This window comes from Eriocheir sinensis, unplaced genomic scaffold, assembly GCF_024679095.1.
Source record: "Eriocheir sinensis breed Jianghai 21 unplaced genomic scaffold, ASM2467909v1 Scaffold1524, whole genome shotgun sequence".
Classification (NCBI taxonomy): Eukaryota; Metazoa; Arthropoda; class Malacostraca; order Decapoda; family Varunidae; genus Eriocheir; species Eriocheir sinensis.
In genome coordinates, this window is record NW_026110878.1 from 22,831 (window position 1) to 34,245 (window position 11,415).

Sequence of the window (11,415 nt, forward strand, 5' to 3'; positions counted from 1 at the left end):
ATGCGTGTCAATCTTGCTGCCCAAGTGATGAGTCATACTGTGGCGGAAGGAATTTTCGTTCATTCAACATCAGGAATGCTACCACAGAAAGCCATCTATACTGCAGAATTCATAGATAAGGTGGACATTTTGTTTGATTGTTTCAATAGTTCATCCATTTATAATTATAAAGATGCTCTTACTGCCATTACTTCAAATTCATGTCATATGAAAATCATAAAAGAGACTAAAGATTACTTGTTGTCATTAAAGGTCTGTGCTCCACCTCATGTACGCATTCACTGTGTAAATGGCTGGCTCATCAACTTGACAGCACTTGATGCTCTATGGCAAGATCTGCAGAGTTATCAAGTAAAGTACCTCCTCACTCGGCGATTAAATCAGGACTGTCTTGAAAATCTGTTTGCCAGACTGAGGGTTAGATTTGGGAACTGTGACCATCCCACTGCCTACAATTTTATGAAGGGCCTCAAGTCAGTAATGACCAATTATTATTCACAAGTTCCCCAGACGAGTAACTGTGAGGCGGATGAGTCATACTTCCTTGACGTAACCTCAAACTGTGATGCAGATTTTGCCCCCTTCAGATACTGACTCGGACAATGAGGAGTCAGTAGCAAGCATGCCACCTGCTGAGGTCAATGCTTTGCTTTATGTAGTTGGCTGGACTTGTAATTTTTTTTTGAAAAAACATAATTGTCAACATTGCAGGGAGCATCTGTTGGATGTAAAACAACAACTTGACAACAGAAATTTATTTTGTTATTTTAAAGCCTTTTCTAACAATCCAGATATTCCATTTGGGGGACTCTCTGTGCCCAGTGATAGTGTTTTTAAACACTTTCATGAAGTTGAAGCCATTCTCCAGGCAACACTGGAGAAGGCAATGTTGGGCACTAGAGTCTCCCAAATGCTCTTGTCTAAATTAAATAATCATGAATTTCTAAGTCCTCTGCACCTGTGTTCCACCCAGCTAACTGAAAACATTCACCTCATCTACATAAAATTAAGGATATACTACAAACTAAAATGGAGGAATAGGGAGCAGACCCATCCCAAAATGAAAAAAAATAGGAAATTAATTAAATTGCAGCATTAGTAATAATAATAATTAGGGATATAAATTTACTCATGATATTTATAAGTTTCTTTTACAGCATAATATATCAGTCTTCAGGATTGATAGTGTGCATGATTGTAACAGAATGGTGTGCATGTACGCCAGCTGGGGATGGGTTTTTGTGCCTTATGTTTTCTTCAAGTGATTTTTTTCTAGCTTAATGCATCAATGCTTTTTCATTGTCTATTGCAACATAATAATCATATATTGCCTGCTTTGCCTATCTCTGAAGCTGAAAATCTATCCTGCATGTGAGGTCTGCTCCCTAATTTCTTGCAGCATGTTGAACAAATGTTTTTGGTATTAATTGGTATAATAAATTTATTAATTGATTTTGATGTTATTTTGTTTTCAGAAATTATCACCATGCCACCACTCTTTGGATGTTTGACATTATTTGGTGTTGCTTTTGTTATGCCAAGAAATTTTTTCCACTTTGCTAAATATTGTAAATAATGCACCATTGTTGGTTTTGCCTGTTATAAATCAGATCTTGTTCATTTAACAAGCTTTGGATGTCTGCCACTTTCTTTCCAATTGTAATGCAAGGAATTATTTATCTGCCCTGCCAGATATTGCATGTAATGCACCATTGCTGGTTTTGCCTGTTATAAATCAGATCTTGTTCAGCTCACAAGCTTTGGATGTCTGCCATTGTTTATTTCAGGTGTAATGCTTGGAAACTTTTGTTCTCTGCCCTGCCAAACAGTATGCAATGCTTTATTGTGGATTTTGCCTGTTATAATTTATCTTGTTCAGGTAACAAGCTTTTGGTGTCTGCCTTACCTAATATGTGCTGCAATGACACTTGGCTGGGTTTCATGATGTGAAAAAGAGCATATAATTTCATCACATGGCTGGCATCATTGATGTGGCGTTCAGGAGTAATCGTGTTTGTACTATAGCATGTTATGATTTTTTCTGCTTTATATGATATATTCACATAGGTATATATATATATATATATATATATATATATATATATATATATATATATATATATATATATATATATATATATATATATATATATATATATATATATATATATATATATATATATATATATATATATATATATATACTGTTGTTGTTGTTTTTTTATTTATTTTTTGTTTTTTTGTTTTGTTTTTTGACAAAATATAATGCCAGTTGATATTCTTGACTAATGCCTTGTAAAGCTTGTGAAAAATAATGCTTATTTTTGGGGGGAGACAGAGTGGTTTGTTGAATTGGCTACTTCAAGGAGTTTCATTTCAAATGATTTTGTTACATCCAACTTTAATGTGTGCTAAAAAACAAATATTGTTTTACTGTTCCTGCAATAAATGCTACTTGTTTACTGATGTAGCCCTTGAAAAACAAATCACTCTCTGCCCTGTAATTTGGTATGTCACATACTGCAGCATAACTTTCCTGCTATTTTCTTACACTATTAGTTGCCGGTTTTTGTCTCATTTGCTTTCATCATAATATGTGCCTCCACTGCATAGTTGTGCCTACTGAGGTTAATATCTTCAGGACACTGGCTGATGCCAAGGTCAGAGCCTGTGAGATCATACTGTGTCCTACATTCCATTTTTACTTCCATGCCCAGCTGTCTCCCAGGACCACCAAGTTATTGCATTCCATTTAAGACAACTCATGTGTTACCTTCTTGATATCCTCCATCATGTATGTCAGCATGTCTTATGATGCTTTTATATTGATATGCCTTGCAACTTTTATACAGTTATTATTGCATGTAATACACCATAGTAGATTTTGCCTGTTATAAATCAGATCATGTTCAGTTAACAAGCTTTGGGTGTCTGCCATTGTTTATTTCAGTTATAAATCAGATCATGTTCAGTTAACAAGCTTTGGGTGTCTGCCATTGTTTATTTCAGTTGTAATGTTTAGCTTTTGTTATCTGCCCTGCCAAACAGTGCACAATGCTGCTTGCCATTATGTGGCAGTATGATATTTTTACTCAGCTAAGAGCATGTTTCAAAGGCATTGTAGTAATCATAGAATGTTGTATGCTTTGCTTGTATTTGAAGCACTGGATATATTTGCTACACACACACACACACACACACACTATATATATATATATATATATATATATATATATATATATATATATATATATATATATATATATATATATATATATATATATATATATATATATATATATATATATATATATATATATACTTAGAAAATGCTTTCTACACATTATATTTTCCCAAAATAACAAATTGATAGTGTAAATAATATTAATAAAACATAAGAGCAAATATATTTTTCTTTACCCCATTCGTAAATCATTTTACAATAATGAAAATAACAAATAAAGGCTGGATAGGGTGCTGTGGCAGGTACTTTAAAAATAGTAAAGCTACCCCTAAAAAATGATGTTTTTGGTGGGCTGCAATAGATGGCGCCACTTCCGCACGCCCGAGGAATTACCACATACCACTATCTCTTCATGTATAGTCTCTTTGGATGGGACCGTGGGCGGGACTACTTGACTTCCCGTGACGTCACTGCGCAGAAGAGAAGAGTTCTGGTACGAAGTTGAAGAGACCTTATATTCTCTTGGCCTTGGGCTGGCCGAACCAAAAACTCGGTGGAGTTCTGTTACGTTTGTGCGGATCCCAGAGGCGATAAGTAGTTAGGGTGCTGTCTGTGCCCTAAGTGGTGTCATTGGAAGTGTGCTCATCTGTCTGGAATTAGGCCGGAGAATATACCTAAAATAAATTGGATTTGCAACCCATGCCTTCATAAAGCATCTCTGGCTACCAAAATTGTGGAAAAAATGGAAGAATTCAAGCTGGAATTATCTAAGGAAATATCAGAAGTGGAACAAGAAGTCGAGTTACGAGCAGTCAGCGTGAAGGAGGAGTTGGGTGAGGTGGCGCAGAATGTGGCGGACGTGTTGCAGCCAGCCGAGCATGTGGAGTCAGCAGATGCAACTTGGGCTGAGGTCACCAAACGTAAGAGGAAAGTTAAGAAGAATTTACATGTTGTCAAGGCCTCTACACAGGAAAAGAAGGCAACAGACATGAAGGATGAAGTCTCCCAGGCATTGAATGGTATTCAAATAACTGATTCAGTATTTACAAATAGAGGTAACATTGTCATGATCTTTGATAATGAGAACACAAGGGATGAGGCTGCTCATAAACTGGAGTCTATTGAGGAAATTAATAGCAAGTGTTGGAAAGATGAAACCAAAGATCATGATAATGCAATGTGCATAAAGAGGAGACCAAGGAAAAAAAAAGGAGACCATCTTAGACCGCAATGAGTTCTTACACGCCACTGGGGGTGTTGAGGTTAAGGTTGAGCTGGTTTTTAGCAAGCCTGCGGCTGGCGACACGATGCACTACATTTTGAGATGTGACCCAACTGTAAGAGAGCTGATTCACAAGAATCACGACAAGCTAAAATTAGAATGGGGAATATACACAGTGAGAGACATATACCATGCAATTATATGCTATCACTGTCAGAGATATGGCCTTCTTGAGGCCAACTGTACTGCCAAGACCAATGTAGATGCCCCAAATTGTTTCAAATGCGCTGGCAATCATAAATCACAGGAGTGCACCATGGCTGAGAAGAAATGCATAAATTGTGTGAGATACAAGAAGCCTGAAATCAACCACTCAGCGAATGACTAGTGTTGTGTAGTTCTCCAGACTAAAATTGAGAGAATTCGTAACATGACCGATCATGGCTATTAATTAGTGTCTGTACTCAAAGATAAATTGTGTGTGATGAATGTTCAGTGTGCTGGAAATTATTGTTGAATATTTAATTGTGATACTATAATGAAAATAGCGAACATGAACACTGAACTAATTTTTTATATTCGGTATTATTCGTAAAAGAAATTAAGACACTCACTCACTCACTACAATGTTTGAGAATAAGTGCATCGAAGACTATTATTGAGGCTAACGTTGAAATTTATGACAGCCCTCGTAGAGCGTTGCATCAGCGGCGGAGCAGCAGGGCCTCAAACCTCATCAACGGTAAACGGTAAACGGTAAAAGACTAGTGAAAGAAAGAAGAGAAAGATGGACAAGAAAATATTGCGAAAAAACACGAACAGAAAGGAAAGGAATGGAGGAAAGGAAGAAATGATGAAAGAAAAGGAAGAGAATAGAAGGAAGCCTGGAAGAAAGGGAGGAAGAGGAGCAGCATCAGGACGGGGATAGTTAGAAAAGGGTCATCAGCATCTTCTTGGCTTATGGTCCATCTTCTCCCTTTCCTGGGGTGGGACTTGCCATGGTCCTCCTCCATCTTGCTGGCCCGGTGCTAATCCTTCCTCTATTTCCCACACTCCCAAGTCTTGTGTCACTGTTTCTCTCCATGCTCTCCTTGGTCTTACAACTGGTCTCCTCCCAGGCACCTCCACCGCCCTCAGCACTCCGCCCTCTGTCTCTCTCCTCACATGTCCCAACCATTGCAGCCTTCTCTGTCTCTCTCTCCTCTGTGTCTCCTTCACACCACATCTCTCAGCCACTTCCTTATTCCCTTCCCTGCCACCTGTCTCCCTCCTCACATGTCCCAACCATTGCAGCCTTCTCTGTCTCTCTCTCCTGTGTCTCCTTCACACCACATCTCTCAGCCACTTCCTCATTCTTTCCACTGAGTGTGTGTGTGTGTATATATATATATATATATATATATATATATATATATATATATATATATATATATATATATATATATATATATATATATATGTGTGTGTGTGTGTGTGTGTGTAAGTTTATATAATATATTTCTGCCTTACACAACGATTTTGATTATCCTGAGAGAGAGAGAGAGAGAGAGAGAGAGAGAGAGAGAGAGAGAGAGAGAGAGAGAGAGAGAGAGAGAGAGAGAGAGAGAGAGAGAGAGAGAGAGAGAGAGAGAGAGAGAGAGAGAGAGAGAGAGAGAGAGAGAGAGAGATTTACATAGATTTACATAGAAAATCAGACCACACAGACCCCATGGTCCAGACTAGGTGGTCTGTCCTTAATTAAACCCAAGTGATTTTACATTAATCAGAAGGCTCCAAAACGTTGCATTTCTACTCTAGTTGATATTAAGTTGAAGGAAGTGACGGTCAAGCTTTTTTTTGAAGGAGTCAATCGTGTTACACTGGACCACTTATGGTGGGAGCTTATTCCATTCTCGCACTACAACGTTGGTGAAGAAAAATTTGGTGCAGTCTGAATTTACTTGTCTACATTTGAGTTTTACGCCATTGTTCCTCGTACGCAAAGTGTCGTCGATCATAAACAATGTTGATCTGTTTACATTCGTGAAACCATTAAGTATTTTAAAACATTCGATCAGTTTTCCTCGGAGGCGACGTTTCTCAAGAGAGAACATGTTAAGGGTGGAAAGCCTTTCTTCGTAGGATTTGTTGCGCAAGGAAGGGATCATTTTCGTTTCCCGACGCTGAACACCTTCTAATTTAGCAATATCCTTTGCATGGTGGGGAGACCAAAACTGTACCGCATATTCCAAGTGGGGTCTGACTAAACTATTGTAGAGCGGGAGTATCCTTTGCATGGTGGGGAGACCAAAACTGTACCGCATATTCCAAGTGGGGTCTGACTGAACTATTGTAGAGCGGGAGTATTACATCTTTATTCTTGAATAAAAAGTTTCTTTCAATGAAGCCCAACATTCTGTTCGTTTTATTTGCTGCATCGATGCATTGCTGTGAGAAATTGAGGTTTGACGTGATTTTGACCCCCAAGCCCTTGACGCATTGAACGCTTTTGAGTTTAACGCCGCGCATTTCGTAATCTAACTTCTTATTCGTCGTTCCAACTTGAAGGACCTGGCACTTGTCTACGTTAAAGGGCATCTCCCATCTATCCGACCAAGCTGAAATTTTGTGCAAATCCTCTTGGAGGCTTTCCCTGTCTTCGTCAGTGAGAACCGAGTTACCAATCTTTGTGTCGTCTGCAAATTTACTAATGCGATTATTGAGTCCAACATCCACGTCGTTGATGTAAATAATGAAGAGCACTGGGCCAAGAACCGAGCCCTGAGGGACGCCACTAGTGACCGGCGCCCACTCTGAGTTAAATCCGTCAATCACTACTCTTTGTTGTCTGTTGCTCAACCAATTCACGATCCATTGGTTTACTTGATCGTCAATACCTACTTGCTTTAATTTGTAAAGTAATTTATGATGTGGGACTTTATCAAACGCTTTCTGGAAATCAAGATAGCCTTCGTCCAGTGATTTGGTTACGTCATAAACAGTGAAGAGGTCGTTATAAAAGGTTAATAGGTTTGATAGGCAGGATCTTTTGTTTCGGAGGCCATGTTGTGAGTCCCCAATTAATGAGTGGGTTTCAAGGTAACTCACAATTTTGTCTCTAATTATGCCCTCAAGTAGCTTACCTACAACCGAAGTTAGACTAATGGGCCTGTAATTACCTGGTACTTTTTTGTCTCCTTTCTTAAAATTCGGTGTCACGTTAGCCTTTTTCCAATCCGAAGGGACAATGCCTTGTCGCAAGGACATATTGAATACGGTTTTGAGGGAGGAGAGTATTTCGCTCTTTCTTTCTTTCAGCAGAGTTGAATATACTTTGTCAGGTCCAGGACTTTTATTTGTTTTAAGTGATTTGAGGGCTTTAAGGACTTTATCGGGTTTTATTTCAAAGTTAGGCAATGCATTCTCGGGATTTACATTAGTACTGGTGTTGGTGGTAGTGGTGGGAGGACTGTTAGTATTAAGCACCGAGGAAAAGTAATTGTTTAATAGGTTTGCAACGTGTTGGCTGTCAGTCACTAGTGCACCGTCGCTGTTTGTTAAGGGTCCAATTCCACTTCCGATCGCCTTTCTGTTGTTTATGTAACCGAAGAAGGATTTCGGATTATTTTTACAGTTGGCTGCAATATTTTCTTCATGTCTACGCTTTGCCTGACGCACTAATCTGTTTACTCGTCACCTGGCATCATTATAGAGTCTAATGTTTTCGGGCGTGCTTTGCTCTTTCTTTAACCTGCAAGACAATTTTCTCTAATTGACTGAGTGTTTAATTTCGCTATTAAACCAAGGTGGGCTTTTATTAGTGTTAATTCGCTTCTCGCACAAGGGGACAAATGTGTCCTGCTGAGTGAGTAAGTGATTTTTAAAGCTTAGCCAGGCGTCCTCTACATTGCCGTCATCTGATAGTTGCATATCTATTAGTTTTCGTCGGATTTCTACGAAGTTGGCTCTTTTGAAATTGGGCACCTTTACTTTATTTTCAGTCACCAGTGTCTGAGCTCTAATGTCAACGCGCACTAGTTTATGATCGCAGGAACCGAGGTGTTCTTCTACCGTGACATTACTGACTAGGTTATCTTGGGTCGTTATAACAAGGTCAAGTATGTTATTTTGTCGAGTTGGTTCAGAAACCATTTGGCTTAGATAATTTTCTTCTAAAAAATCGATCATTCTATGTGACTCACCTTCTGTACCCGACAGTGTCGCCCAGTCGATATGGGGGAGGTTAAAGTCTCCTAACAGGTAAGTCTCGATTTACACGAGTCTGGTTTACACGTTTTTAAAATAACGCGGGGTCCAAAATCTAATTATAGGTTTAATTTACATGTTTTTTTCACTTATACGCGATATTTTAGGGAGTGGCCACCAGATGTCTCGCGCAATTGAACTCACACACCGCAGCGGCCACACAGCTGAGCTCAGTTCTTCCCGCGCGCCACTTGAACAACAATACAGTACCCACGCTGCCACGCTACTCAACAATAGGGATGGGCAGGTACTGCTACCAGTACCGGTACTAACGGTACCAGCTATACGGTACGATACCGGTACTAGACTGCTCGGTACCAGTACCAATACTAGCCAGCCGCTCATGGTGTCCCTCATTTCTTCCTCACACGAGTGAGGCTGAAACTGAGTGCCTGAGTGGATATCTCGGTGATATGGATATTCTCTCTCTCTCTCTCTCTCTCTCTCTCTCTCTCTCTCTCTCTCTCTCTCTCTCTCTCTCTCTCTCTCTCTCTCTCTCTCTCTCTCTCTCTCTCTCTCCATTGAATGAAGTGAATAAGCATATTGTTACGCCACCCCCCCCACACACACCATCCACGGGCAGGCAGGCGGCGTAATCCCCACCAGAACAGCCACACGAGCACCAGTCACTCACAGCGGCCCACACCGAACACCGAGGGGAGGTGGGAACGAGGCAGGGCACAAAGAATACACGTTCAACACTAAGTTCTAGTTTAATGACAGGTTCCTCACACAGTACAGCAACTTTCAAGGGCACAGAACAGTTAATCAGGCACAGTACAGGGGCACGGCAGACACGCACACCGGAAGCACACAGCTCGCGAGCGGAGCACCTCAACACTCCCTCAGCCCAGACACGCGTCTTCACAACTGCCCCTCAGCCACCCTTGCTCCCAACTGCCCGACTCAGCACTTCCTGCCCGGCGGCCGGTGGCCCCGGGCTCCCCTCTGTCTCTCTTGTCCCAACAAGTAGAGTTGCACCATGCTGAGCTAACATTCAAGCATACTACAATTTTCATTACATTACACATACAATCATTCACATACAGCACATTCGTAACAATATTATTCCCACCATCACTCGTAGTTTATGACAGACAACTAGGCAAGACACAATTCATACGGTTCTGGTGACACGCGGCATGCAGCTGTTTGTTGTATAGGTGTGGTTGTGTGGTTTGTAAACAATGCAAATTGCGGCCCGGCTGGTATTGCGCGAAATAACTCCTCGTACAAGACTCATGCTGTACAGTTTCTGATATCATATTTACCCCATTATTCTCACTAATATTAAAAATTAATAATGAACACTTGGATATATTTTTCCAATATGATTTTTTATGTAGCTTGTACTGCTCCTTAGTCATACAATTTTAAGCCACCTGTGACATCAAGATCAAGTTGATACAAATGGCGCCCGACGGAAAAACGGGATAACAGCAAGGCATGTGCGATCCTCCACCGATTCATTTTTGTATAGTAGTTATTTGATCGCCCTGTATTCTATTGTAACATATTATAAGACAGCTATGGACTATGAAGGATTATAAACAATAATAAAGGTAAGTTTGCTGTTGTTGTTGGATGAGATGAAAAAAACAACACCCTTAAAAACTCTTCAAAGAAGAAAAAAATCATTAAAAATGTATACATTCGGCGTATAAAGCGCAGGGCTAAACTTTCAGGCACTTTTTATGTGAAAAAGGTGTGCGCTATACGCCAAAAAATACGGTATTTATTTTTTGACAGCACTCTACCTCTTGTTTGATTTACATTGTTTTTGATTTACGCGATCTCTTCAAGGACGCAATACTCGCGTAAATCGAGAGTTACCTGTATCAGTGAGTCGCCGTTATTAAGTGACTGCCTTAAGACGCTGTACATTTCAAGATCGGCATCGAGTGATTGCCCCGGAGGCTTGTAGGTGACAGATATATTTAAATTGACTTTTGCTATGTTTATTCGCATGCACAAATGTTCAACGTTACTGTTTCTTGGTGTTTTGTCAGTGGGTTGCAAATAGCTTTTGACAAAAAGGGCGATACCACCACCTTTACGGTTTACACGATCCTTGTTAAAGAGTGTAGCCATCTATGTTGTATTCGGAACTTAAATCAATATTTGTGGTGTCGATAAATGTTTCGGTTCGGTTTCGGAGAGAGAGAGAGAGAGAGAGAGAGAGAGAGAGAGAGAGAGAGAGAGAGAGAGAGAGAGAGAGAGAGATGGCTTTCCGCTCGGCCCACGTGGTCACTTCAAGAAACGATCACAACAGTGAGGCCTTGTGTTACTTAACTAACAGACGGTCACTGCTCTTCCCCTACGCCTATAAACAGTGGTGTTCCGCAGGGCTCTGGTGTATCTCCCACTCTTTATGTTGTTCATTACTGATTGATTGATAGTTTATTGTTGCAGTTATACAACAAAGGAGAAGAGAGGAACCTGTCATCCCAAGCCCAGGCAATACACATTAATAATCTCTCCAAAACAAACTGTACAATCCACTCATGCCGATAACTCTCCCGTGCAATGCTCAGCATCTCAACAGAAGACCCACCCATCGGGAAGCATGACTTAAGGCTGGACGCTGCAGAACATTAACCTTTGACCTTGCTATCATTTCTGAATGGGACAGAGGTATCTTGGTGTCCCTCAGTGCCTCAAAGACTCAATTTCTCCACCCGTCAGCTCAACACAATCTTCCAAACACCTATCCCCTATTCTTGGACAACACTCAGCGGGGTCCATGATTTTCTACCAAGCAAAT